Raw genomic sequence first — 25,470 nt, forward strand, 5'->3', positions numbered from 1 at the left:
GTTAATGTCATTTGCAGGGACATGGGTGATCTGGAGACCATTCTCAGCAAACTGACACAAGAACAGAAAACCAAACACTGCATGTTCTCACTCATGGGTGGGTGTTGAACAATGAGAAAACATCGACACAGGGAGGGTACTATCACACACTGGGGTCTGGTAGGGGTGGGGGACTATGGGAGGGATAGTGGGGAGTGGGGATATTGGGGAGGGATAACATTGGGAGAAATACCTAATGTAGGTGAAGGGGGGATGGAGGCAACAAATCACCATGGCATGTGTGTACCTATGCAACAGTTCTGCAAGATCTGTACATGTACCCCAGAACTTAAAGTATAACAAAAAATATTTTTAAAAAGAACAGCATTATTGCATTATAACTGACACATAGACACAAAAACCGCCCATATTTAAAGTATACAAGTTGATACAGTCATCAATTTAATCAAGACAGTGAATATCTCCATCACCCAAAAGTTTTATTTCGGCCTTTTAAAGTTTCTCTCTTATGCCCTTTCCTGTCTACTCCACCTCTGTCCCCAGGAAACCACTGATCTGCTTTCTGACACTGTGTGTTAAGTTGAATTTCCTAGAATTTTAAATAAATGAAATAGTTCAGTATGCTTTTTTCCTCTGGCTTCCTTAACTCAGCATAATTATGCTAAGGTTCATACATGTTGTAGCATGTGTCAATATTTCTATTTATTGTTAAACAGTACTTTACAGTATGAATATAGCACACATTGTTTATACATTCACCTGTTGGTGGACATTTGCATTGTTTCCACTTTTTGACTATTATAAATAAGGTTATTATAAATGTGTATATAAACCTTTGTATGGGCATATGCTTTAGTTTCTCTTGTGTAAATACCTAGGGATGAAATGGCTGGATCATATAGTAGGCATATGTTTAACATTATTAAAAGCTGCCAAATTGTTTTCCAAAGTAGGTTATACAATTTTCCATCCCCACCAAGAATGTGTGAGAATTCCAGCTCCCCTACATTCTTACTAACACTTGGTATGGTTTACCTTTTTAATTATAGCAATTCTAATGAGAGTATGGCAGTTCTCCATCTTGTTTTCATTTTATGTTTTCCTAATGACTAATGATATGGAACATATTTTATGTGTATAGTTGTCATCTCTATATATTCATGAAGGGCTGTTCATTAAAGGCTTTTCAAAATCATTTGCCCATTTTTCAGTTGGGTTGCTTTTTTAAAAATTATTACTAATTACTAGCGAAATTAAAACAGATTTTCTGTCTACTTGTTCTGTTGGTTATTGAGATAACATTAAATCTTCAATAATAATTGCATGCTTGTCTAGCTCTCTTTGCAGTTCTATCAGCTTTTATTTTATGTATTTTGAAATTCTGTTTTTAGTCATATAAAAATTTAGAATTGTTCATTACATATTTTGAAATTTCGTTTTTAGGCACATAAAAATTTAGGATTGTTCATTCTTCTTGATGAATTTTCTCATTTTTATTAGAAAATTAGCTGTTTTATCCTTGGCAATATTCTTTGCTCTGAAATCTACATTTTATGATATTATTAAGCTTTCCAACTTTCTTTTGGTTAGTTCTAGCCTATCCTTTTCCATTATTTAATTCAATATATGTGTGCCCATCTATACACTGTGTTCCTTAAAGGCAGCACAGAGTTGTATCCTGCTTTTTTATCCAATCTGATTGCTCTTTTAATGGGGTGTGTAGGCCATTTACATTTAATGTGATTATTGATATGGTTCAGTTTATGTCTACCACCTTGCTATTTCTTTTCTATTTGTTCCATCAGGCTTTTTGGTCTCAAAATATCTTTATTTCACCTTCAATGTTGCAATATATTTTTGTTGGACATAGAATTCTAGATTGATAGTTTTTTTTCTTTCAGTAAAGATTTATCTCTACTGTCTTCCTATTTGCATTGTTTCTAATGAGAAATCTGATGGCAGCTTTATTTTTCCCTGTTCCTGTATTTTTCTCCATTGGCTTCTTCTGAGACTTTCTTTTTATCACTGTTTTTGAGCAATACATTTATGACTTGCCATGGTGTCATTTTCTTCATGTTTCTTGTGCTTGGAGTTGTGAACATAAAATAACATGGAGACCAGGCTTCAGAATCCTCTGAATAGACAAAGCCAATTAGGCCACATAAGTGAAACTTACGTTATTTCTCGTGAACACCTCTAATCATCATAAATCAATCTTAAGTTGCCTTCTAAAGATGGTATAAGATGAGCACTTTCAGCCAATCCTCTGCCATCTTGAAACCTTCATGATAATAACCCACAGTTTTAAAGGTTAAACAACTTCCCTGTTTTTGCTGTATAAGACAGCCTGTAATGCCTCTGAGCTGCTTCCTTTTATGACTGGGTTTGAGGTCACCTAGTTTTTGAACTGTTATTTTGTATGCACAAAAAGCTATAAAATTTTTTAATTTGATCTGATTTTATTTTTGACAGGATTCATTGGGCTTGTTAAATCTTTGGATACATTATTTTCATTACATTTGGAAATTTCTTCAACCATTATATCTTCAAATGCTTTTTCTGTCCATTCTTTTGTATCTTCTTCATTGGGAAATCCACTAACACTTACATTAGGGTACTTGAAATTGTTCTACAGGTTGCTCATATGTTGTTTATTTATTTTAGACAATTTCTCCATATGTTTCCTTTTAAATTGTTCCTATTGCTATGTCTCCAGTGTCATTAATGTTTTATTCTATAATAACGAATCTACTGATAATTCCATATAGTTTGTTTTTTTCATCTCACACATTGAAATCTTTAGACAATTGATTTAGGTCTTTCTCAAGCATATGGAATACAGATATAATCATTGATTTAATGTCTTTTCTAATTCTAATATTTGTTGTCAATTATGTATTGATTTTAATTAAAGGATTTGTTTTTCTTTGTGGGTCATATTTTCCTGTTTCTTTGCATGTCTGGCAGTTATGGATTGGATGCCAGATTGTGTGAGTTTATTTTTGGGGGTGCTATTTTTTTGAGATAGTGTCTTTCTCTGTCCTCCAGGTTGGAGTGCAGTGTAATGATTTCAGCTCACTGTAACCTCTGGCCTAGTAGGCTCAAGCGATTCTTCTGACTCAGCCTCCTGAGTAGCTGAGATTACAGGCAACTGCCACCATGCTGGGCTATTTTTTGTATTTTTTATTAGAGTCGGGGTTTCACCATGTTGGCCAGGCTGGTCTTGAGCTCCTGACCTCAGGTGATCCACCTGCCTTGGCCTCCCAGAGTGCTGGGATTACAGGTGTGAGCCACTGTGCCTGGCCGGTGCTGGATATTTTCATAGTCCTATAAATATTCTTGAGCTTTGTTCTGAGACACAGTTAAGTTACATGGAAGCCGATTTTTTGTTTGTTTTTGTTTCTGGGTTGTGTGTGTGTGTGTGTGTGTGTGTGTGTGTGTGTGTGTTGTTTTGTTTTGCTTGAAGATTTCTTAGGTGCAACTGAAGCAACACTCAATCTAGGGTAATTATTCCCACCTATTTTGGCAAAACATTCCAGAGTACTTTACCTAATGTCCATGAATCTTTAGCCTTTCCAGACTTGCTGATGAAAATGGGACCTATTACTGGCCTTGTGTGAAGGTTGGCCATTGTAACTTCTAAACATATTAAGTGGTTCTTTCCTCGGCCTCAAGTAGTCTCCTCAAATGCTTGAATTGATCACTACTCAGTCAAAAATATTTGAGGGAGACATTGTACAAATCTCTGATTCTCTGGAAGTTGTAATTTTTGCTTTCTCTCCTGCCTCACTTTCCCCCTACCCCAGCATCTCTCCAGCTCTCTCCTCTGGCACTCCATCTTGAAAACTCCAGCTACTTTTGTCTCTTTGGTCTCTCAGCTCAGTCAACAAAATTCAGGGAGCTGATCTTTTCCTGGGTTCCCCCCTCCCTGCATCATATCCTGGAAATTCTCTCTTAGGCCTTGGTTTTTTTAATATAAAAAAGTGAAAGTGTCTAAAACTAATTGGTAGGGTTATTTTAAAGAATGAGAGCTGAAGCACATAGTAAATATTCAATAAATGGAAAATCCTTTTCCCATACATAGCATTATGTATTATGTATACTTTCCTCAAGAATAATTTTGACAAATGACAGTTCGTTCACCACTTCTGAGTTAACCACAAAGAAGTCCATTTCTCCCTTTTGTTGTTCTGGGGCTCTTGGATCTCATAGCATCTTCTCTCACCAGTATGGTTGTCCTAGACGGGTTACCTGTCTCTTCCTTCATTTCTGCAAAACACCTCTAATGCTAGGGGAAATATTTGCTAGCCGACTTCATTAAGATTTACAGAGAGTAGTTATTATATACAATGAGAGGAAACTTTTAGTTCAGTTTTGGTTATTAATGTTTCTGAAAGCATCAGACATTTTTACCTACAGGAAAATTCTCACTAGCTGTGTGAATTATTGGCAGGTCCTGGGGTTTTTCTCTGACTCCCACCTCATGGCTCGTGTGTGTGTGTGTGTGTGTGTGTGTGTGTGTGTGTGTGTATGTGTGTGTGTGTGTGTGTCTATCTCTCCTCTTGCTTTCTTCTTATATCTTTCTGTGTATATATTTCTTTTTTGTTTGTCCTTCTATTCCCTAATGTCATTTTCTGTATCTCTGTCTGTTAGTCTGTCTCTCCCTGTATGTATCCCTTCTCTTATCGTTCCCTTTTTGATTTATTTAATTTCACACTCACCATTACCAAATTTATTTTACTCTTTCATGGAGGCCATCCTAGCTCTTTGACTTTTCCCAACCAGACCTTTGGCCTACTTTTGCATATACTGACACTTAATATAGAGCTTTTGCTAAACAAAGACTCAAACATTTTCCCTGGTTTTAAACTTTCCTAACACAGAAAGCTGTCATAAACTTTGACATTACAGCCTTTCTTTTAGCATATCTGAGATCAACTTCAAGCCCACAGTAGAGTTAGCCGGATAAATTCACCTAGTACTACAGGAAATCTAAAGAAACTTCCTCAAGTCGCCTTCTCTATGGTGGTCTTTGAAAGGATTTCTACTTCACATTAAAAGGAGAGCATCCTCATGTTAATGATCCTCCTTTAGGAAGCCATTTAAAATTTGTTAAAACCAGTGCAGGAACTCTCCACACAGATCACTATGTTTTGGCTTTATTTTTAATTTTAATTTTTACTTTTTTACCACAGTGGTATGCTTCTGAGCAGAGAATCAGGTCTGGAAAGATGGGTAGGGAACTTCCTGAATTCTTGCCATTCTTTCAAATGACTAGCCGTCATGGCAAGAACTAAGATGAGTAATGCTGTTTAAACAGAGAAAGAGACAGGCACAGTAGCTCACGCCTGTAATTCCAGCACTTTGGGAGGCTGAGGCGGGTGGATCACTTGAGATCAGGAGTTTGAGATCAGTCTGGCCAATATGGTGAAACCCAGTGTCTACTAAAAATACAAAAATTAGCCGGGTGTGGTGGCGCCTGCTTGTAATCTCAGCTACTTAGGAGGCTGAGGCAGAAGAATTGCTTGAACCTGGAGGCAGAGGTTGCAGTGAGCCAAGACTGCGCCACTGCATTCCAGCCTAGGTGACAGAGCGAGACTCTGTCAAAAGAAAGAGAAAGAGAAAGAAAGAAATTGGTAACTATGTGAGGTGTTGAATATGCTAATTAGCTTGATTGTGGTAATTAATTGACAATGTATACATAAATTATCAATTATACCTCAGTAACGCTGAATAAAAGGCAATGTATTCCCTCATCTCAGCATCAATATTCACTGCCTTCATAGAATTTATCCCAGTGTGTAATTATATATGTATTTGTTTAACTGATTACAAACTGTCTTCCTTACTAAACTATTACTTCCGTGAGGTCAAAAGACCATGTCTAATTTATGCACAATTCACTATCCAGTCCCTGGCCAGTATCTGCCCTTTTAAGCATTTGATAAATATTTATTATTGAATCCAGTTCGAGAAAGTTTCTTCCAGACACAAATTAGTGTCCAATAAAATACAAGCAAAGTGTTATGTTCATCAGCTAGTTCCAACAGTATTGGTAAGAGAGAAGTTGATATCTTTTCTGGGTTATGCTATTGTTTTGGGGTTGTAAGTAATCAAAGATGATAATTGATGTTATGCAAGCACCATTTCTTCTCAAATAAGGGAGAATTACAAACCTTAGAGCTAACTGGAAGCAAGCATTTCCAGACAGAGGTCTGATTATGTTGGGGATTTTGCTGGGGGTATGATTGCAGAGGATGGCATGAGAGGAAGAGCAAAACAGGAAACAGATATTGACAGACCAACCCCAGGTTAGAGAACACTTGAACTCCCTATAGCCCTTGGGTAGATAGCTGTCTAGGAGAGGGGAAGTGTGTGAGTATATATGTACCAAGTGGAATTATCAGATCTATTGGAGGAATCAGGTCTGCAAGAGAGCTCACATGAGTTTATTTTATCACAAAGACTTGGTAGTAATAATTATGCTAAATTAAACCAGGAAGTATACAGACTAAAATGTCAACAATCTCTTGTGTACTGGGATTCTGAGTGATTTTTTATTCTACTTTGTGCTTTTATGCATTTCCTCAATTTTTCTACAATGAACACATAATATATCATCAGAAAGTTTTAAAAATGTACAACTTTTTTTTCATTTGTTTGGTGCAAACTATTTGTTTTGTAATCTCCTAGAATGCAAATGAAAATCTATCCTAGGAAGCACACACTTTAAGTATTACTGAGTTATCAGGTAATTTGGCAGCCTTAATGCTTGAAATGTATCATTGATGTTAGAGCACTTAAGCTATTAAAAATTTTATTTTTACTTAAACTTTCAGAAGAGTGTATTTTTTTTCCATTTTTGACACAGTACTAATTTTTGGCTTGAAGTTTTATAACTTAACTTGCCACCTGACCTCTATACCTTCTATTTGACCTAATGAATCTATAGATCATTTTAATGAACTCATTTGACTCTAGAGAAAATCCTTACATGTCAATTTTCAATGTAAATGAATTCTGTTCTAAAGACTAATAACTGCATTGGAAGCTGATTATAAAATCGTGCTATTAATTTGGATATTTTATATTCACTTCAGACTTTCTATATTATTATGTTTTATTATCCATGCTGCAGAATATAAATAAATGTGTTTTATTATTTGCTTGGGATTTTAACTAAGGCTTAATGGATTTTATTCTGGCATACTTTAATGTCCCTAAAATTCTTCTACTTGCAAAGTACTTTAGTTACAAATGAGCCAATTCCCATTAACATACTTCCTCTACACTGCAAAGTATCTGCTTTAGAACGGGCATATTTTAAAACTAAAATAAAACCCCAACTAGTTGGCATCAGCTTTTGTCTTGCTAGTACCATTTCTATCAACATTTTTTGGAAATTGAATTAATCTGTTATATTTGAAATGTTATTGTTTTCCTCTCTGGTTTCTGCTGTTCCAAAGATCTTTTAAACATCACAGTAAATCACAGAGTTCCTCTAGACTTGGATGCCCAATACAAGAGCCACTAACCACGTGTGAGTTTTGAGAACTTGAAATGTGGCTACTCCAAATTGAGATGTGCTGAAAGCATAAAACAACAGCATTTTAAAGACCTACTATGCAAAAATGAATGGAAACGTCTTACTGATACATGTTGAAATGGCGATATTTTGGTTATATTTTGTTAAATAAAATGCATTATTAAAATTAATCTCACCTTTTTATTTTTCCCTTTTTAATGCAGGTACTAGAAAATATAAAATTGCATTTGTGACTCATATTTGTGGTTCACATTGTATTTCTGTTCGACAGTGATACTTTAGAGCTTGTTTCTTCACCAAGGGGACAAGCTCAACCAAAATATGTTAGTGAATGAAGCCCCCAGTCCCTACATACATGAAGCCTTGTCAAGATAATATCCACCCAAGCTATCTCCCATTATATCAGTGTTCACTGGACCTCATTGAGGTTTCTTGCTGAATATGGCAGCATGGGAATTTTCTCTTGTCTTACCTTTGGCTTTGCTTTTGAGAAACATTTCCTGTCAACCATTGGCAAATGTGAATCCAATCATTTTTCATTAGATGAGGCTGAGTCCTTATACAATAAGGGTTAGCACAGCAAACCAGCATACAAGAATTTGAAATCAGCAATCAAGAGCTTAGTGAAACAGAAAATCACTTTCTTGGGCTAACAGTGGTTGCTGGTGTCTGCAATTTAGTGTGTGTATAGATGTGCTTTCAATCCACATGAGTCAGCATGACATGTAAGAACACACCCATATCATCATAGCTTCTCCAGATTGTTGTCAAGAGCTTTTACTTTTTACAAAGAGTTTTCAGAGCCTGAGACACTCTTAAGCATGCACATATTATTGCTTTTTTTTCTTTAAGGTCTGTGATGCAGAAGAAATGATAAATACCTAAATTGAAAGCAAGGGCTTGACATTCTTGAGTTTCTTTACGTAACTGAAATATTGTTTAAAAGTGGAAGGTTCCATATAAGTGTCTTTTAAAAAAAATTGTCTGGAAACATAGGAGTATAGTAGCACTAATAAGTTGAAATATCCTCTTGTCATGGTAATTTTATTGATGAAAACTGGCATTTAGTTTAAAAATAGTAAATATAAAAACATCAGATTGAATTATACTAATTTTTATTAGAGATATAAACTGTTAGTAGCTCTTAAGTATTTTAATTTATAGGTGTCACTCCTAATATATTTTAATACTCACCAGATTTATTATTTTTAAATCTGCTATCATATAAATAACTAATTATTTTACATGTCTGTTTTCATGATTGTTTTTAGGAGAACATGATTTAGAATTTGTTTGAAAATTCCCTCTTTCTCTTTTTTGAGACAATTTCCCTCTCTCTCTCTCTCTCTCTCCCTCTCTCTCTCTCTCTCTCTCTCTCTCTCGCACAGGCTGGAGTGCAGTGATGCGGTCACAGCTCACTGCAACCTCCACCACCCAGGTTCAAGCAATCCTCCCACCTCAGCCTCTAGAGTAGCTGGGACTACAGACACACACCACCACATCTGGCTAATGGTTTTTTTGTATTTTTTAGAGAGACAGAGTTTTGCCATGTTTGGCATGAGTACAAGAACATGTAAAAAACAAAAACAAACAAAAAAACAGACCACAACAAATCTACCAAGGTTTCTTCTATCTTAGAGCTCTACCTGAAGTGGGGATGGATACATGAGTTCTTTCTCACTTCATGGTCCAAGAGGACTGCTGAAACTTCAGCCATCACATTAATTTTCTAGGCAGGAATCAGTAGAAGTGGGCAAGGGCAAATAGGGCTTATTTGGCTTGCCGTCTCATTCTAATGAGCTTTCCCTAAAGTCTCACTAAAACACTTGTGCTTACCTTCCATTAACCACCCCTGGCTACAATAGATACTGGGAAATATGGTCTTTTACATAATACTTCATGCCTAAATAAAATCAGGGTTCTGACGCTATGGAAGTGGATATTGAGACAATAACCAGCAGTATTAGACACATTAATCAAAGCTACCAACTTTCAGTTTGCTCTGATTGTTGACCAGTGTTATCAGACACCCAAACTTTTTGGAAGAAACTACAAACAGAAATTTTATGTGCTATCTCCTGTATTTTAAATTTTAGCATCCCATTCAATTTTTTTAAAATTTTTATTATGAAGTAATTTTAGGCCTACAGAGAACTTGCAAAAAAAATAGTATAAATATTTCTTTATATTCTTCATCCCTAATGTTAGCATTTTGTGTAACCATAGTACAATCACCCAAAATTGGAATTTTTAATTGGAATTGGAATTTTTTTTTTTTTTTTTTTTTTTTTTTTTGGTGTTTGGAGATGGAGTTTCGCTCTCGTTACCCAGGCTGGAGTGCAATGGCGCGATCTCGGCTCACCACAACCTCCGCCTCCTGGGTTCAGGCAATTCTCCTGCCTCAGCCTCCTGAGTAGCTGGGATTACAGGCATGTGCCACCATGCCCAGCTGATTTTTTGTATTTTTAGTAGAGACGGGGTTTCACCATGTTGACCAGGTTGGTCTCAATCTCTTGACCTCGTGATCCACCCGCCTCAGCCTCCCAAAGTGCTGGGATTACAGGTGTGAACCACCGCGCCCGGCGGAATTGGAATTTTTAATTGGCACAATACTATAAATGAAGAGTTGGCATTATTCTGTAATGAGCCAGATAGTAACAGTTTTAGGTGTCTGTCACTACTACTTAACTCTGCTATTGTAGTGAGAAATTAGTCATAGACAATGCATAAACAAAGGAAGGTATCTGTGTTCCAATAAAACTTTTGAAGTGTGATGTGTAAAATATCCTTCAATTTGGATTAGTCTGAAGGCTTCTTGTGATTAGACTGAGGTTATCTGTAATACAGGTGTGTACACATGCATGGGTTAGTATAGATATATGTGTATATATTTCCTAACTCTGAGAAAACCTACAGTCAATGACACTACAGTAGCAAAGAGTGCACCTCTTTGTGTACCTTTGTTTTAGTTTGTTTGTGTGCAAAGTTTATTTTGTGCAAAGAGTGCACCTCAAGAGTGTACCTCTTGTTTTAGTTTATTTATGCTGCTGTAACAAAGTACCTGGGATTGGGTGACTTAGAAACAACAGAAATTTATTTCTTGTGATTCTGGAGTCTGGGAAATCCAAGATCAAAGAGCCACCAGGTTCAGTGTCTGGTGGAGGCTCCTTCCTCAACGATGGCACCATCTCGGTATCTTCACATGGTGAAAGGAATAGAAGGGCAAAAGCAGCTCTCTGAAGCCTCTTTGATGGGCATTGATCCTGTCCATGAGGGCAGGGCCATCATTGCTTAATCACCTCCAAGGGCCTCACCTCTTAATATTATCACCTTGGGGGTTAAATTCCAACATATAAATTTTGGGAGGACACATACATTCAAACTATAGCACCTAGCACCCAGATCTTGGTGGTTTGTAAAGCGATTCTTCTGCCTCCGCCTCCCGAGCAGCTAGGATTATAGGTGTGTGCCACCCTGCTTGGCTAAGTTATTTTCGTATTTTTAGTAGAGATGGGGCTTCACCACATTGGCTATGATGGTCTCGAACTCCTGACCTCAGATGATCTACCTGCCTCGGCCTACCAAAGCGCTGGGATTACAAGCGTAAGCCACCATTCCTGGCTGACATTCTTGTTCCTGTATAACTGTGGAGCCTTCAGGGAGCACTCTGGCATAATAGGAAAGTCTGGATCACTATTAAGTGATGCCAAGCCCCAGTCCTCCAATTGACTCAAGGGAAGAGGAGCCCATATAATGGGGGAAAGCCCTTTAGATCCAGGGCTTAATCCTTTTGCTGTGCCATAGAGGTCTTTGGCAGACTCCAGAAGACCAGGGACCAATTTTTAACATAATGTTTTATTTTGCATGTTTACTGAGATAAAATTTATGAAACATACAATTAACTCTTTTAAAATAGCAAGTTTTAAATTGTTATATTTTACCATTTTAGGTATCAGATTAAATTTAAGTTAATTTCTGTATAACTTAAACACAGGAATTAAAATAGCTTTTCTAAACTTAATGTTGTGTAGTATCTTAGAGTATCTGAAATTCTCACACATACCTCATTGTATTTAATCCTCTGAAAATTGAGTAAGTAGATGCTATAGAGTAAGTACATGCTGTTATTACCTTGGTTTTAGGATGAGGAAGCCCAGAGACAGGACAGTTCAGTCAATTAAGTTTAAAAAGCAAGTACAATGGGCTAGAACCTCGGGCATCTAGCTGATATAAGCTTTAAGTGCTTTTTCTATTGAAGCAGAAAACCAATATATCTAAACATAATTGTTCACTTGGCTTTTCAGTGTAAAGAACAGTTACTCCAAAAATAAAAACTGACACATTATAAACTGCTCTCTGGAAGAAAAAAAAATAACATGAGAATATTATAGTTCATAGTCCTAGAAAGCTCAATTCTTCTATTATCTCAAGGGAAATGTCTCAAAGAGGCCAGAAACTCAAGCCTGATATTTTCCTGCAGGAAAATGTAAGGATGTTTTAAAAAACTGAGTTTTCTTATTACCTAAAAAGAAAAATAAAATAGTGTTCAGTCTGTATTTGGGGAAATCCCAAAACAGCATGTAGTTCTGTATGCTCTGAGAACTTTCCCTAGAGAGGATTTTCTGCAATTGACAAACGCATAATTTCTGCAAAAATGCAATCCCGTATGTCACTTTCCTTGTTTTAAATGAAAGAAAATCCATTTGTGAGTGGATTAGGTTTTCTATATCCCAAAAGTTATTTGTTCAATTTTTTAAAGTTTCTATTATGTTGCTTCCTCCTCCAGATGCAGAATATACCTTATTCCAACAGTGAAGGAAAAGAAAAGATGCTGAGCTCTGGCTATAAATATTTTATCGTATATAGAGACAAAGATCACAAGGGGGCAGATGAGTAGCAGGAAACAAATGTAATGTTGTTTTCAAATCCTCAGAGGAGGTTTATATTAAACTGTCTCTGCCAGCTTGTTTTCTGCTTGGCTTTTACACTGTCAAACCCGGTAATGGAACCCTTTTGTGTACTTGGAGTTTACCTACTGGATGAGTAGTCCAGCATCCAACTGAAAGTGTTGAAATTATCCATGTTATAAAGAAAAATAGGCAGATTGATGAAGACATATTTCTAAGAAGGATGATCCATATTTTTTGGGGTGGGGGAAGGTTCTATCTTAGTAAAGACAATAGGTTAAAAAATATGTTGTATGTTGGGTTTTCTCAATTCAGTTTATTCTTTTTCTCCTCTTACTCTAATGCCTCAGAGTAGTTGGAAGGTTTTAACCTAACGGGACTTAGCATCTTTTATGATTTCATAACAAATTGGAGTTTTTTTTGGCCAGAACTCAATATTAATGAGGACAAGGTCTTGAGCCCACTCTCCCTGAGTTGGGGACAAAGTCCTATTTTCCTAACATAATGGCACAGACCAGTATCAAACTTACTGCTCACAAAATTGCATCCCTGGGTACAAGGGAAAGTGGATGAAAGGGTGAGTAATACAACAGCTGTTCTAAAATTGCAGATCTGATGGAACCCTTCCTGTCTCTAAATTACCTTGAAAGGTATTTGCATACAGGGCTGCCATCCTTGAACGTGAGGAGGGGAGAAAAGCATACAGAGACTGTTTATACTAGTAGAGTTGATAGTAAATCTTCCTTTTGTTTTATATACAACAGAATTTTAGAATTTAAAATTTTTAAAGTTTAAGTTTTAGTTTTTAAACTCTAAAATTCTATTGTATATAAAATAGAAGGAAGGCTCATTAACTCTGAGATATGAACGTATTATTTACATTGGTCATTTACCAATGTGCCTAATAATATATTCATATCTCAGAGTCAGGTGCCATTTGTAATGCAGTCGTTATATGTTTTGAATGCATACATGAATGAGCATGTGATGGCCAACATCCCCAATATAGGAGTAAAATGTCCAGAGAACCTATGTAAATGAAGTATACAAAATGGTGGCTGAGTACGGTGGCTCACACCTGTAATCCCAGCATTTTGGGAGGCCGAAGCGGGTGGATCACCTGAGGTCCGGATTTGGAGACCAGCCTGGCCAACAGGGCGAAACCCTGGCTCTACTAAAAATACAAAAATTAGCCAGGCATGGTGGTGGGCACCTGTAATCCCAGCTACTCCAGAGGCTGAGGCAGGAGAATCATTTGAACCAGGGAGGTGGAGGTTGGAGTGAGCCAAGATGGTGCCACTGCACTCTAGCCTGGGCAACAGATTGAGAAAAAAAATGGCATAAATTTATGTGAAACTTAGTTATGCCTCTCTGTTTGTTGTACCCCTTTTTATAACACACACATACATCAAACCACAGAGATGCTTATCTTGCTTGTGAGTCAAAATGTGGGTAAGCTAGGACATTTAGGGTTTTTGTTTGCTTGTTTGTTTCTTTTTCAAATTATTCAGATAGCAGGTCACTGATTTTTGGCTCGAAAAGCTAAAAATCAGTGACTAAAATGCTGCTGGGAATGGTTTTGTACTTGGTAAAAAATACATGCTAATTTTTTTACTATTCATTATTGGCCAGGTACTCTACATGGGCTATTTAATTTTATCCTAAAGACTACACCACTTTATAGAAAATGATATTCATCTGCATCTTTCAGATGAGTAAATAATCTCAAGGAATAAAAAATAGCCTCAAATCATTCAACTAGTAAAAGGTGAAGCCAGTCTATGGATACAAAGCCAACTCCTTCCTCTTGAAGGTTGAAAATGCAAACACTAAATTTAATTAACGTCTATACCTTCTGTTAAGATGTGCATTATCAACATGTTCAGAATGGCGTAGCTGTTATCTGAACACAGTCTACTAAACATTCAGCATTCAGATTTATTTTTCTTTTTCTTTTTTTTTCTTTCTTTCTTTTCTTTTTTTTTTTTCTTTTGTCTTTTTTTTTTTTGATATAAGGTGTGGGTCTGTCACCCAGGCTGGAGTACAGTGGCGTGATGATCTCAGCTCACTGAAACCCCTACCTCCCAGGCTCAAGCCATGCCCCTACCTCAGCCTCCCAAGTAGCTGGGACTACAGGCTCACATCACTACACCCAGCTCATTTTTATATTTTTTGTGGAAGAGGGGGTTCACCATGTTGCCCAGGCTGGTCTTGAACCCATGAGTTCAAGTGATCAGCTCGTCTCAGCCTCCCAAAGTGCTGAGATTACAGGGTGAGTCAACACACCTGGCCCTCAGATTGCTTTTTAAAAGTCAGTAATGATAATATGGCTTTAGCAGAAATATATGGGTAAAGGCTTCTTAATGGCATGTTTTAAGAGAAAGAAATATGAGAGAAGAGTTATAATGATGATTTGAGAATGTTTTAAAGCAATTTCATGATACCTAATATTTCTTTGTTTAATTTGGCTATTTGTAGTATAAATAGAAAATTAAAAGTAGTATTAATTCTTAGAAAATAAACTCAAAATGGTTAATTACATAGAAAATGTAATATAATGATGCTAATAAAGTACAGAAATTTATAAAATGCATTTAGTTTTCTTTTTCTGGATCAAAGTATTAATTCTTTCAAATATATTGAATTATCTTATTATTATGCAGTGGATCCACATGATTGTATCAATTTTAAAATTGCACTCCATGACAAGGTGACTTGTTTGCTGATACTCTAAACTATTTGAATAGGGTATCAAAAGACGCAGAAAAGAAAGTATGTCTACTTGTATTTTAGCCTATTTAGAACTAATTTAAAAGCAGCTGTCAGAACCAGCCTTCTAGGATTTCTTGTTGCCTGTGTAAGGCATTGCTTTTTACTAAGTCTTATAGAGCCTAGCAATAATAGTTTAAATCATAGAGCATGCTTTTGAGAAGATAATTTTAGCAACAAATTACTTTATATAAAGTAAAAGTAATGATATTAAAGGTAACCATTTAAAAATATTGAGAAGTAAACTTAATTGAAAAATCTTCATGATACCATTAAAACATAAATTAATGTTTCTAAGGGGGTCTTAAACATTTTTCAAATGCACTGGAAAATAGACATGTAAAGTATGATCCCGCCATTGTACCTCACACAGAGTACTGATATTTTTACAGAAAATACAAGGAGCTAAGTATGGACGTTCCGTACCTGCAGTTAACTGGTGCATATAATGAAATAAAAGCTGGCATTTCTTCTTCTTATCCAAGGAGAAAAGTGGAGCAATTTTCTAGGAGTTTAGGTTGACCTATAATGGACAAGAGGAACTATTAACCTATAATTATTTTAAGGAAAATTTTCTTTGAACTTGTCTGAAAATTGGAGGAGCAATAATTAATATCATGCAGAAGAAAATACCCAGGCTCTGGAATTTTATTTTTTATAGATATATCATAATTGTACATATACTGGGGGTATATGTAATGTTTTGTTACATGTATACAATGTGTAAAAATAAAGTCAAGGTAATTGAGATATCCATCACCTCAAACTTTTACCTTTTCTTCGTATTGGGAACATTACAAGTCTTTTCCAGTTATTTTGACATATACAGTAAATTACTGTTAACTGTAATTTTCCTATGGCACTCCCAAATATTAGGACTTATTTCTTCAATCTAACTGTATTTTCATAGTCATTAGTCAACTTCTCTTCATTTCTCTTTCTCCTCACTTTCCTTCCCAGTCTCTGGAAACCATAAATCTACCATCTACCTCCATGAGATATACTTTTTTTTTTTTAGCTCCCATGTATGAGTGAGAACATATTCTTTGCTGGCTTGTTTCACTTAACGTAGCAACCTGCAGTCCCATCCATGTTACTGCCAATGACAGGAATTAATTCCTTTTTGTGACTGAATAGTATTTGATTGTATACCTATACCACATTTTCTTTATCCGTTTTTTCAGTGATGGAAACTTATGTTGATTCCATATCTTGGCTATTATGAATAGCACTGAAATAAACATGGGTATGCAGATATCTATTCAATACAATGATTTTCTTTCTTTTGCATATATACTTAGCAGCGGGATAGCTGGATTGTAGGGTAGTTCTATTCTTAGTCTTTTGAGAAACTTCCATACTGTTTTCCATAATGGCTGTACTACTTTACATTCCCACTAACAGCATACAAGCGTTTCTCTCTCTCTGTATCTTTGCCAGCATTTGTTATTTTTTGTCTTTTTGATAATAGCCATTCTAACTGGAGTGAGATAGTATCTCATTTTGTTTTTGATTTGCATTTCCCTGATGATTAGTGATGTTGAGCATATTTTTAAACACCTATTGGGCATTTGTATGTCTTCTTTTGAGAAATGTCTATTTAGGTATTTTGTCCATTTTAAATTGGATTACTGTTTGCTATTGAGTTGTTTGAGTTTCTAATATATTCTGGTTATTAACCTCTTGTCAGATGGATAGTTTGCAAATATTTTCTCCCATATTATAGTGTCTCTTCACTTTGTCGAATGTTTTCTTTGTGTTCAGAAGTTTTTCAGCATGATGTAATACCATTTAGCTACTTTTGTTTTTGTTGCCTGTTCTTTTGAGGTCTTACCCAAAAAATCTTCACCTAGACCAACATCTTGTAATGTTTCCTCAGTGTTTTATTTTTGTAGTTTTATAGTTTATGTTTGACATTTAAATCTTTAATCAATTTTAAGTTGACTCTTGTATATAGTGAGAGAGAGAAGGGTCTAGTTTCATTCTTCTGTATATGTATATCCAGTTTTCCTAGCATCATTTATTAAAGAGACTGTCCTTTCCTCAGTGTATGTTCTTGGAGCCTTTTACAAAATTAGTTGGCTGTAAGTGCATGGATTTATTTTTGTGACCTTTATTCTGTTCTATTCATTGGCATGTCTGTTTTCATGCTAGTACTGTGTTGGTTTGGTTACTATAGCTTTGTAGTATAATCTGAAATCAAGTTCTTTAATGCCTCCAGTTTTGTTCTTTCTGCTCAGGATTGCTTTAGTTATTTGGAGTCTTTTATGTTTCTCCATTAATTTTGGATTCCTTTTTCTATTTCTGCAAAGAATGTTATTCATATTTTGATAGGATTGCTGAAATTTGTCTTTTTAATAGGTCAGCAGAGAATATAGGAAATGATATTTGCTTTTGGTTCCTGGGTCTTTCATAAAGAATATAAAATCTCTGTGTAGTCCCTTTCTACCCTATCTATAATATTTATTATTTACTCATTTATATGGCAGGGCTATACTGAACCATAAACAAGGTTGGGAATTTGCATAATCTGCATATAACTGTGATTCAGCAATATGTATATAGTTGATTCTCATTATCTGTGATTTCATATTTCCAAATTCACCTTCTCATATATTTTACATTTTTGTGCTTAATGTTGGTGATTCCATGTTTTGAAATGGCCCCGAAAAGCAGTGCTGACATGCTGTCTCATGTTCCTAAGCACAGTAGGCTGTCACACACCTTATGGAGGAAACAGGTGTGTTAGAAATTCTTTGTTGAGGCATAAGCTACAGTGCTGTTGATTTGAGTTCCATCTTAATCAATCAACAATATGTGTTATGTAAGATGCCTTTAAACAGCAACATACATAAAACAAAGTTATGTATTGATTATTTGACAAATTTTGGAGCCAGAGATTTGCAAAAACCTAATCCTCTATTTCTTCTAGGAACAATGCTTTACTATTTGCTAATTCAGTGTTTGTGGTGACTTCATAAATCACAACTACTGCAAATATCAAGAATTGACTGTATTGAAAATGTATGATTACCAGTTAGTGGGCTAGGCCCCAGAGATTCAGGGACCAAAGGCACAGTGCCTGGCCCCACAAGGATCACCATCTATTGGAGAGATGGATTTGCAATAGAACGATTATACAGAGTGGAGAAAATGCTGTGGTATAGATGCAACCAAGGTACTAAGAGGAGTCTAACCCTACCTGGGGTGTCCAGATAATGATATACAGATCCATAGCTTCATGCCTAAGAAAATGATATAAACAATAAAAAAGAATGTACTTCATGTGGGAGAATGTAAAGTAAATGTGGCTTTATGTTTAATTTTCAGCACAGCATAATGTTGGTGGGGTTCTGAATCATTTTGGTACTATGTTGTTACAGAAATACACTGTGGTGAAATATTTCCACGTCTTGCCAAAATGAACGCTGAGAAAAAATGAAGAAGGCTGACAAACGCCAATGAAAAGTTGCAGAATAGAAATAGCCACACTTTTCTGGAGTCTTTAATTCATCTACAGCCATCATATAAAGGTAGGGAAATAAATCGCCTTATGGTTTTGTCCTTTTAAAATGTATTTTAAAGTAAACAATACTAAACACACAGAAACATGCATTTGTTGATTCAACAATATTCATTGGGTGACTGCTATAGGACTGCTCTAGTGCCTGTTCCAGGCACTGGAAACTAAAAGGGCAAGGTTATGGCCTTGCAGAAGCTCACTGTCCAGGGGAAAGGGTAAGTAAATAAATGAAAGGGAAACTGGCAACCACTGATAATGTTTGTGAACAGGATAAGGAGGTTAACGAGATAAGGGGTGACTGAGAGACTACTTTAGTTGAGTGTCAGAGCAGACCACTTAGAGAATTTGAACTAGGAACTGAGTGATAGAAAAAAGCCAACCACATAGGGTTTGAAGATTGTGCCTTCCATGTGTAATGAACCAGGATCTACGTGGATATATTCAAGGTTTGGAAAGCAGGCCAGTATCACTTTAAGAGAGGGGCTTTGGAGAAACAGGACGTAGGAGACGAAGCTCGAGAGCTGTATAGATGTGGGAAAACGTCTTCATTTTATTTCAATAAAGATGGAAGTCATTGGAGAGTCATTAGCAGGCTAATGAAAGAATTTATATATTTTTAAAAGCCATTCTTCTTTATTGTAGCCAACTAGTATGTATGGGGGTTTCAGGAGCTGAAAACAGGGTGCTCTTATCCACGTAAGAGATACTGCTGACTTGGCTTAGGGATGTGGCATTGGAGATGGATGAATTTGAAAGATATTTTGTGTCTGCTTCAGAACATAGATGACTACCCAAACTCTTTATGAATCTCCAAATATAATTCTAATTTCCATATGCAGGATATGCTGTCAATTTGTGTTTTAATACACAATAGTCAGTTTGTAACTTATTCCACTGTTTCAAAGAACTGCTTATGATGTATATGTTTGTGGCCTGCTTCTGAAACATGGAGGATGTTGATGTCAAATTGTGAAAAGAAAGAAAATTCTGCCCTGAAATCTCATATTCTAGGTGGGTTATCTTGTAACACTCAGTGGCTTGAGCATTCCAAATGTGTTTGTAACTCCTCTCCTGCTTCCTGGGTGGCTCCTGACTTCTAAGAACATTGTTGCTCAAGCCACTGAGAGACAGCCTGTGGGAAGGGTGTCCTTCTAGATGAGAAACATGAGTTTTTTAAGGACTAGTGGCTTAGGTCAGTCAAGCATAACTTCAAGACTACAACTTTCATACTGGGTTTTTCCGAGATGGAATGTTGAAGGGAAAACTGAAATCCAACTTCAAATTGGTGCTTTAAAATGATGAGAATATATGGATTTAAGCAATGGTTACCAGAGAAACTTATCCTCTGTGAAGTGACGGTTTCACATCTTGGATTATGTAACCATTGTGCAATGTCCTTAGGGGAGGGAAAGGAGGATAAGAAATGTATGCAATGACCTTGTAGGTCCAAATTTGCAAGAAGCCAACAGCTACTTTTGGAAGGTGGACCACCCTAAAGTCTGTGTTCGGAAGAGTTACTCATGATAGCTCAACTGAACAGTATTTTAAGATCTCAGCAAAGTACAGCTTGCTTTCCAATATTCATAACGTCTGAAATGGTTCTAAACTTGTAAGGTGTAGGAATTCTTCCTTCCTCTACCCCAGATCCTTCTGTAAAGCTTTTGGTCATTAGAAAAACCACCCCAATGCAGCAGTTATACAGTGTTGGATAATTAAAAAGTCTCATGAGACTACAAGTTCACAGGAGAGCCAAGGCTCAAGCTTATTGAGGGGTATTTTTTTTACCCCACAGCTCAGGTAGCTAAAAGCAAGCTTTGTTAACAAGTTAACAGGTACAAACCATCAAACAGTAGAATTTTGATAGACAAGATGGTACAGGATGCTGGTGGTGTTTTAGACTTTTCACAGCACATTATAAATCACTAGCTAGCACATTTCACTTCTGACTTGCTCAAAATCAATACCATGTTTCCAGGTGCCCATCAAGATAAGCAAAGAGCTATGTGTGGCGCACAAGTTAACTCTTTCCTCATATGCTTAGAGAATTGAGCCAGGATGAAAGCAGAGAGGAGCTAAGGATGGCATACCCCATTCTGTGATTAGTCTTGTCATCCGCTAGACTAGGTACAACTCTTTGATTAGCTGGAGAGATCATTAACATGCTAGGCCTTTCAAGTGGAAGTCAAAGTTTCTTAAGAAAGTATTGGATTCAGAAACAACAGGACTAACATAAACTAGAAAGAGTAATGGTGCCTTAGGTTGATTTCTCCAGAAGCAGAGAGTGAGACAAAAAAATTGGAGTGGTGTTTATTGGGAGGCAATGCCAGTACACATTTGTAAAGTAGTGCAGATATGAGACAGAGAAAAGAAGGAAGACAGAATACGTGCCTTATCACTTCTGTGATCAAAAGGTGCACAATCACATTAGGTAACTTTGGGATACAGCATAGGACATAACTTGGATTTATCCCAACCAAGAGCATAGAATTTAGGGTATTTAGCCACCTTCTCCCATCTGTTCTGACTAAAGGCTTCTCACCTGGGTGGAAGTGGGGAGTGTTAACTCCTTGGTATTTGTAACATGCCATACATGTAAACCAAGAAGACTCCAGCAGCCAGAGGAGGCCCTCAGGTAGAGTCCCGGATGTTAAAGCCGCCATCAGGTCAACTTGCACAATGATGATAACTACCAATGGAATGAGGATGGAGCACCTACAGTTTCTGCTACAAGAAGTGACAGCAAACATGATGGTGATGACCATGATCATATGAACAGAGCTATCAATTTATTGAGCAGCTAGAAGCCAAGTAGTATGCTAAATGCTTTACATGCATTTTTTCATTCAATTCTTATTTATTTGTTGAACATCTACTCTGTGTCAGGTGGGAGACATATACATATATATATATATATATATATATTTTTTATATATATATATATATATATATGAGTATATATATATGTGTATATAAAATCACCACAATCTTGCCTCATGTATATTATTCCAGGCTTTAATTTAGAGATGAGCACACAGGGCTCATCAAGATTAATCAAATTATCTTAAGTAACATAGGAAATAGAGTTGGGATTCAAACCCAGTTTTATCTGCCTTCAAAACCCTCCCTTGATTTAGGCAACATTGTAATCCTTAACTAACTAATTAATTATTGACATTTTTCCAACACTCATCTATTAACAAGTCATCAGGCACTATTTAGATTCTGTGATACAAAACAAAAATTGCCCCTTTTCCCAAGGAGTTCTATGTTTATGGAAGAGAAAGATCAAAAGAACTGTAGTATTATAAGGGCTATACTAGAAGTATGTTGTAGCTATTGAACAGGATCAAGAAAAAGAGTATCACTTGTTGCTGTATAACAAATAACCCCATAACTCAGTGACTTAAATAATAAGCATGTGTTATTGATCATGAGTCTCTGAGTGAGTTGGGGACTTTTACTGATTTGGGCTAAGCTTGGCTGATCTCAACTAGGTTTGCTCTGTAGTCTGATGACAGGTTGGCTGGGGCTGAATAGTTTCAGATGCTTCACTCCCATGTCTGGTGATTGACTGGATGTGGCTATGGCAACTCAGTTCTCCAGTGGGCTAGCCAGGACTTGTTCAATGGCAACTGAGCCATATGGATCACTTATTCAAGAGAATGAGTGAAAGTGTGCAAGGTTGCTCAAGGTCTGGCCTCAGAACACTCACTTCTACAACATACAGACCAAAGAAATTCACAGGCCAGCTCAGATTTAAGGGATGTGGAAATAGACTCTACCTTCTGGTGAGAGGAGCTCAAAGTCACATTGCAAAAGGACATTGATAAAGGAAGGGGAAGAGCTAGATTGCAAACAATCTACCAGGAAGAAATCATCTGAATAAAAGATTACAGAGTAAGTAGGCATTCCCTAGCCAAATAAGATAGGAAGAGAATTTAAAGCAGGAAGGGGCTGATTGCCATGGCTTATGCCTATAATCCCAGCACTTTAAGAGGCTAAGGCAAGAGGATCACTTGAGCCCGAGAGTTTGAGACCAGCATGGGCAACATAGAACTTATCTCTATAAAAAATAAAGTAAATTATCTGAGCATGGTGGCATGTCCCTGTGATCCCAGCTTCTTTGGAGGCTGAGGTGGGAGGATCTCTTGAGCCTAGGAGGTCAAGGCTGCAATAAGCTGTGATCGCACCACTGCACTCCAGCCTAGGCAATAAAGAAAGAACCTGTCTCAGAAGAGAAAAGAAGATAGTCAGAAGGACAGTATGTGTTTATAAAGACACAGGAATATAGTGTTCCATAATGTTGTCAGGTTACTTGGGAATGAAGGCATCTAATGGTGAGAGAGAGAGAGAGAGAGAGAGAGAGAGAGAGAGAGAGAGAGGAGGATTAAAGACAATAAATCTGTAAGGTATACCTGCATTCAGGAAAATAAAAGTTAACTTGCAGACAGAATAATATGTTTATGACAAAGTGATAGGCAAGTGGGAAGATGAACAAAGTTAGGATGGTTGATTGGACAGACTGGTGTGGTAATAGGGTTACCAAAATTGTTAAGATTGTCTCTTAGAAAAGGGTTTATAGGCTGGGCTTGGTGGCTCAGGCCTGTAATCCCAGCACTTTGAGAGGCCAAAGCAGGCGGATTGCCCGAGCTCAGGAGTTCAAGGTCAGCCTGGGCAACATGGCAAAACCCCATCTCTACAAAAAAAAAAAAAAAAAAAAATGAGCCAGGCATGGTGGCATGCACCTGTGGTTTCAGCTACTTGGGAGGCTGAGGTGGGAGGATCACTGGAGCCTGGGAGGCAGAGGTTTCAGTGAGCTGATATTGCACCACTGCACTCCAGCCTATGTGATAGTGCAAAACACCATGTCTCAAAAAAAAAAAAAAAAAAAAAAAAAAAAAAAAAAGAAAAGGAAAGAAAGAAAGAGGGAGAGAAGGATTTGTAGAATGTTATTTCAACAGAAAGGAGGAGGGAGGAAATACTTGCCGAGTGATTGAAGAAAACAATGAGGTGAAAGTAGGTCTGAAGGAAAGAAATTTTTAGCATTTGACTGTGTTTGTGGCTTCAGGGAGCTGTTGCAATGATGCAGACTGCATGATAGAAACTGTGGTACAACTTTCATAAGCATGCTAAGCACACTGTGTAGGTTTTTGTGAAAACTAATGAAGAGTTTGGCTTATGATCACAAACAAATTTCAAGGCTCTAGATTCTCACAAGGCCAAGTCTCTGGGGCAGGTCTCTGTGAAGACTGTTGATCTTAGAGATATATTTATATAGAGATTTGTGGATGTGTGTGTTCCCAATGGGGTATGTATGTGAGATGGTAATTTTCAATTCATGGATTTCTTCACTCTGAGACTGAATTGTGTAAATTGAATAGCAGCTCTATTCTACAGTTTTCCAAAGCCACTTTCATTGTACTCCTTGGTCTGTGTTGCAAGTATGGAGCTCGCCCAAGTCAACAGGTGCAGCAGATTTTACTGTGAAGCTTCACAGGCTGACATTAACATCTCAAGCTCCTTGGAGGCAGAATGGGAACTTTTGTAGTTCATTTCACAGCTAAGTAATACTACATTATGTTACTAGATCACAATCTATTTATCTGTTCTTTTATAGATTGACATTTCTGTTGTTTCCATTATCTGCTATTATGAAAATGGTACTATGATTATTTTTTATATCTCTCCTAGTGCCTGTGCAAGAATGTTTTAAGGAACTATATGTAGAAGTGGATTCTTAGGATATTAGATGTATAGGTAACCAATCATCTCGGCTTGCCTAGAACCAAGGAGTTTTCCAGGGTGCAAGATTTTCGGTGCTAAAACCAGGACAGTCTCAATCAAAATGGTGTAAGTGGTCACCTTAAATACACAAATGATCAATTTTGCAACATAATACATACTAAGCTCTTTCCCACAGAATTGGTAGCAATTTACTCCCCAACAAGTGGTATATGACTATTCCCTTTGAACACCATTCTCTTCATGCCTGCTGTTCTTGATATCTTAATTTTTGCCAATCAATTGAGTGTGAAATGGAATCTTGCTGTAATTTGATTTTCCCTGGTTACTAATGAGGTTCGGCATCTTTTCATGTTTAGTTTTCCCTTTGTGTGTTATCTTCTGTGAAATGCCTTCCATATATTTCATCTTTTTTTCTGTTGTTTTTTGTTGTTGTTTTTTTTTTAATCAGACACATCTAATTTATCTCTTCAGATTCTCTTGATTTTTCCAGCATTTATATTAGGGTCTCTCAACAGCAGCAAAGATGGCATTTCAGACTGTGTAATTCTCATGGGATACTGTCCTGTGCCTTGTAGCATATTTAGCAGCACTCTTGGCCTTGACCCACTAGGTGCCAATATCACCCCCTAGTAATGAAAATAAAAATACTTCTAGACGTAGAAATACCTCTTGCCAGTGTTTCCCTAGGGGACAAGATAGTACTTGGTTGAGAGAATCTTGCTCCTATGGGAAAGAGAAGGTAGCAAGGCAGGTAAATTCCATTTCCATTTCTCTCTATGATGAACTCTTTCTCAAGACCTATACAGCATGTCTCTGTCCAGCATGTTTAGAAATGTCATATGTCACAGAACAGCATTGTTGGGCCACTGGCTGTATTTCTTCATGGGTAATGCAGGGGTCATAGCAGTAACATCTCACTTTGTCTTGCTGTTCACCCTTCCCTGCTTCATTTCCTATCTCTTTTCTTTCTTAGCTTTGGA

The 25,470-nt window shown here is 36.8% G+C and overlaps 1 protein-coding gene across 2 annotated transcripts in view; it reads left to right on the top strand.

Moving 5' to 3' along the window:
* Window positions 1-25,470, top strand: part of PAK5 (p21 (RAC1) activated kinase 5) — a 288,323-nt gene that overhangs the window by 103,956 nt on the left and 158,897 nt on the right. For both annotated transcript variants that reach the window (XM_032295426.1, XM_032295427.1), the window contains one exon: window positions 18,606-18,755. The gene's annotated coding sequence lies outside the window, so the exon portion shown is untranslated. The remainder of the gene's footprint in view (window positions 1-18,605; window positions 18,756-25,470) is intronic.

Source organism: Sapajus apella, unplaced genomic scaffold (assembly GCF_009761245.1).
Source record: "Sapajus apella isolate SASKATOON/1434 unplaced genomic scaffold, GSC_monkey_1.0 scaffold33, whole genome shotgun sequence".
NCBI classification, from domain to species: domain Eukaryota; kingdom Metazoa; phylum Chordata; class Mammalia; order Primates; family Cebidae; genus Sapajus; species Sapajus apella.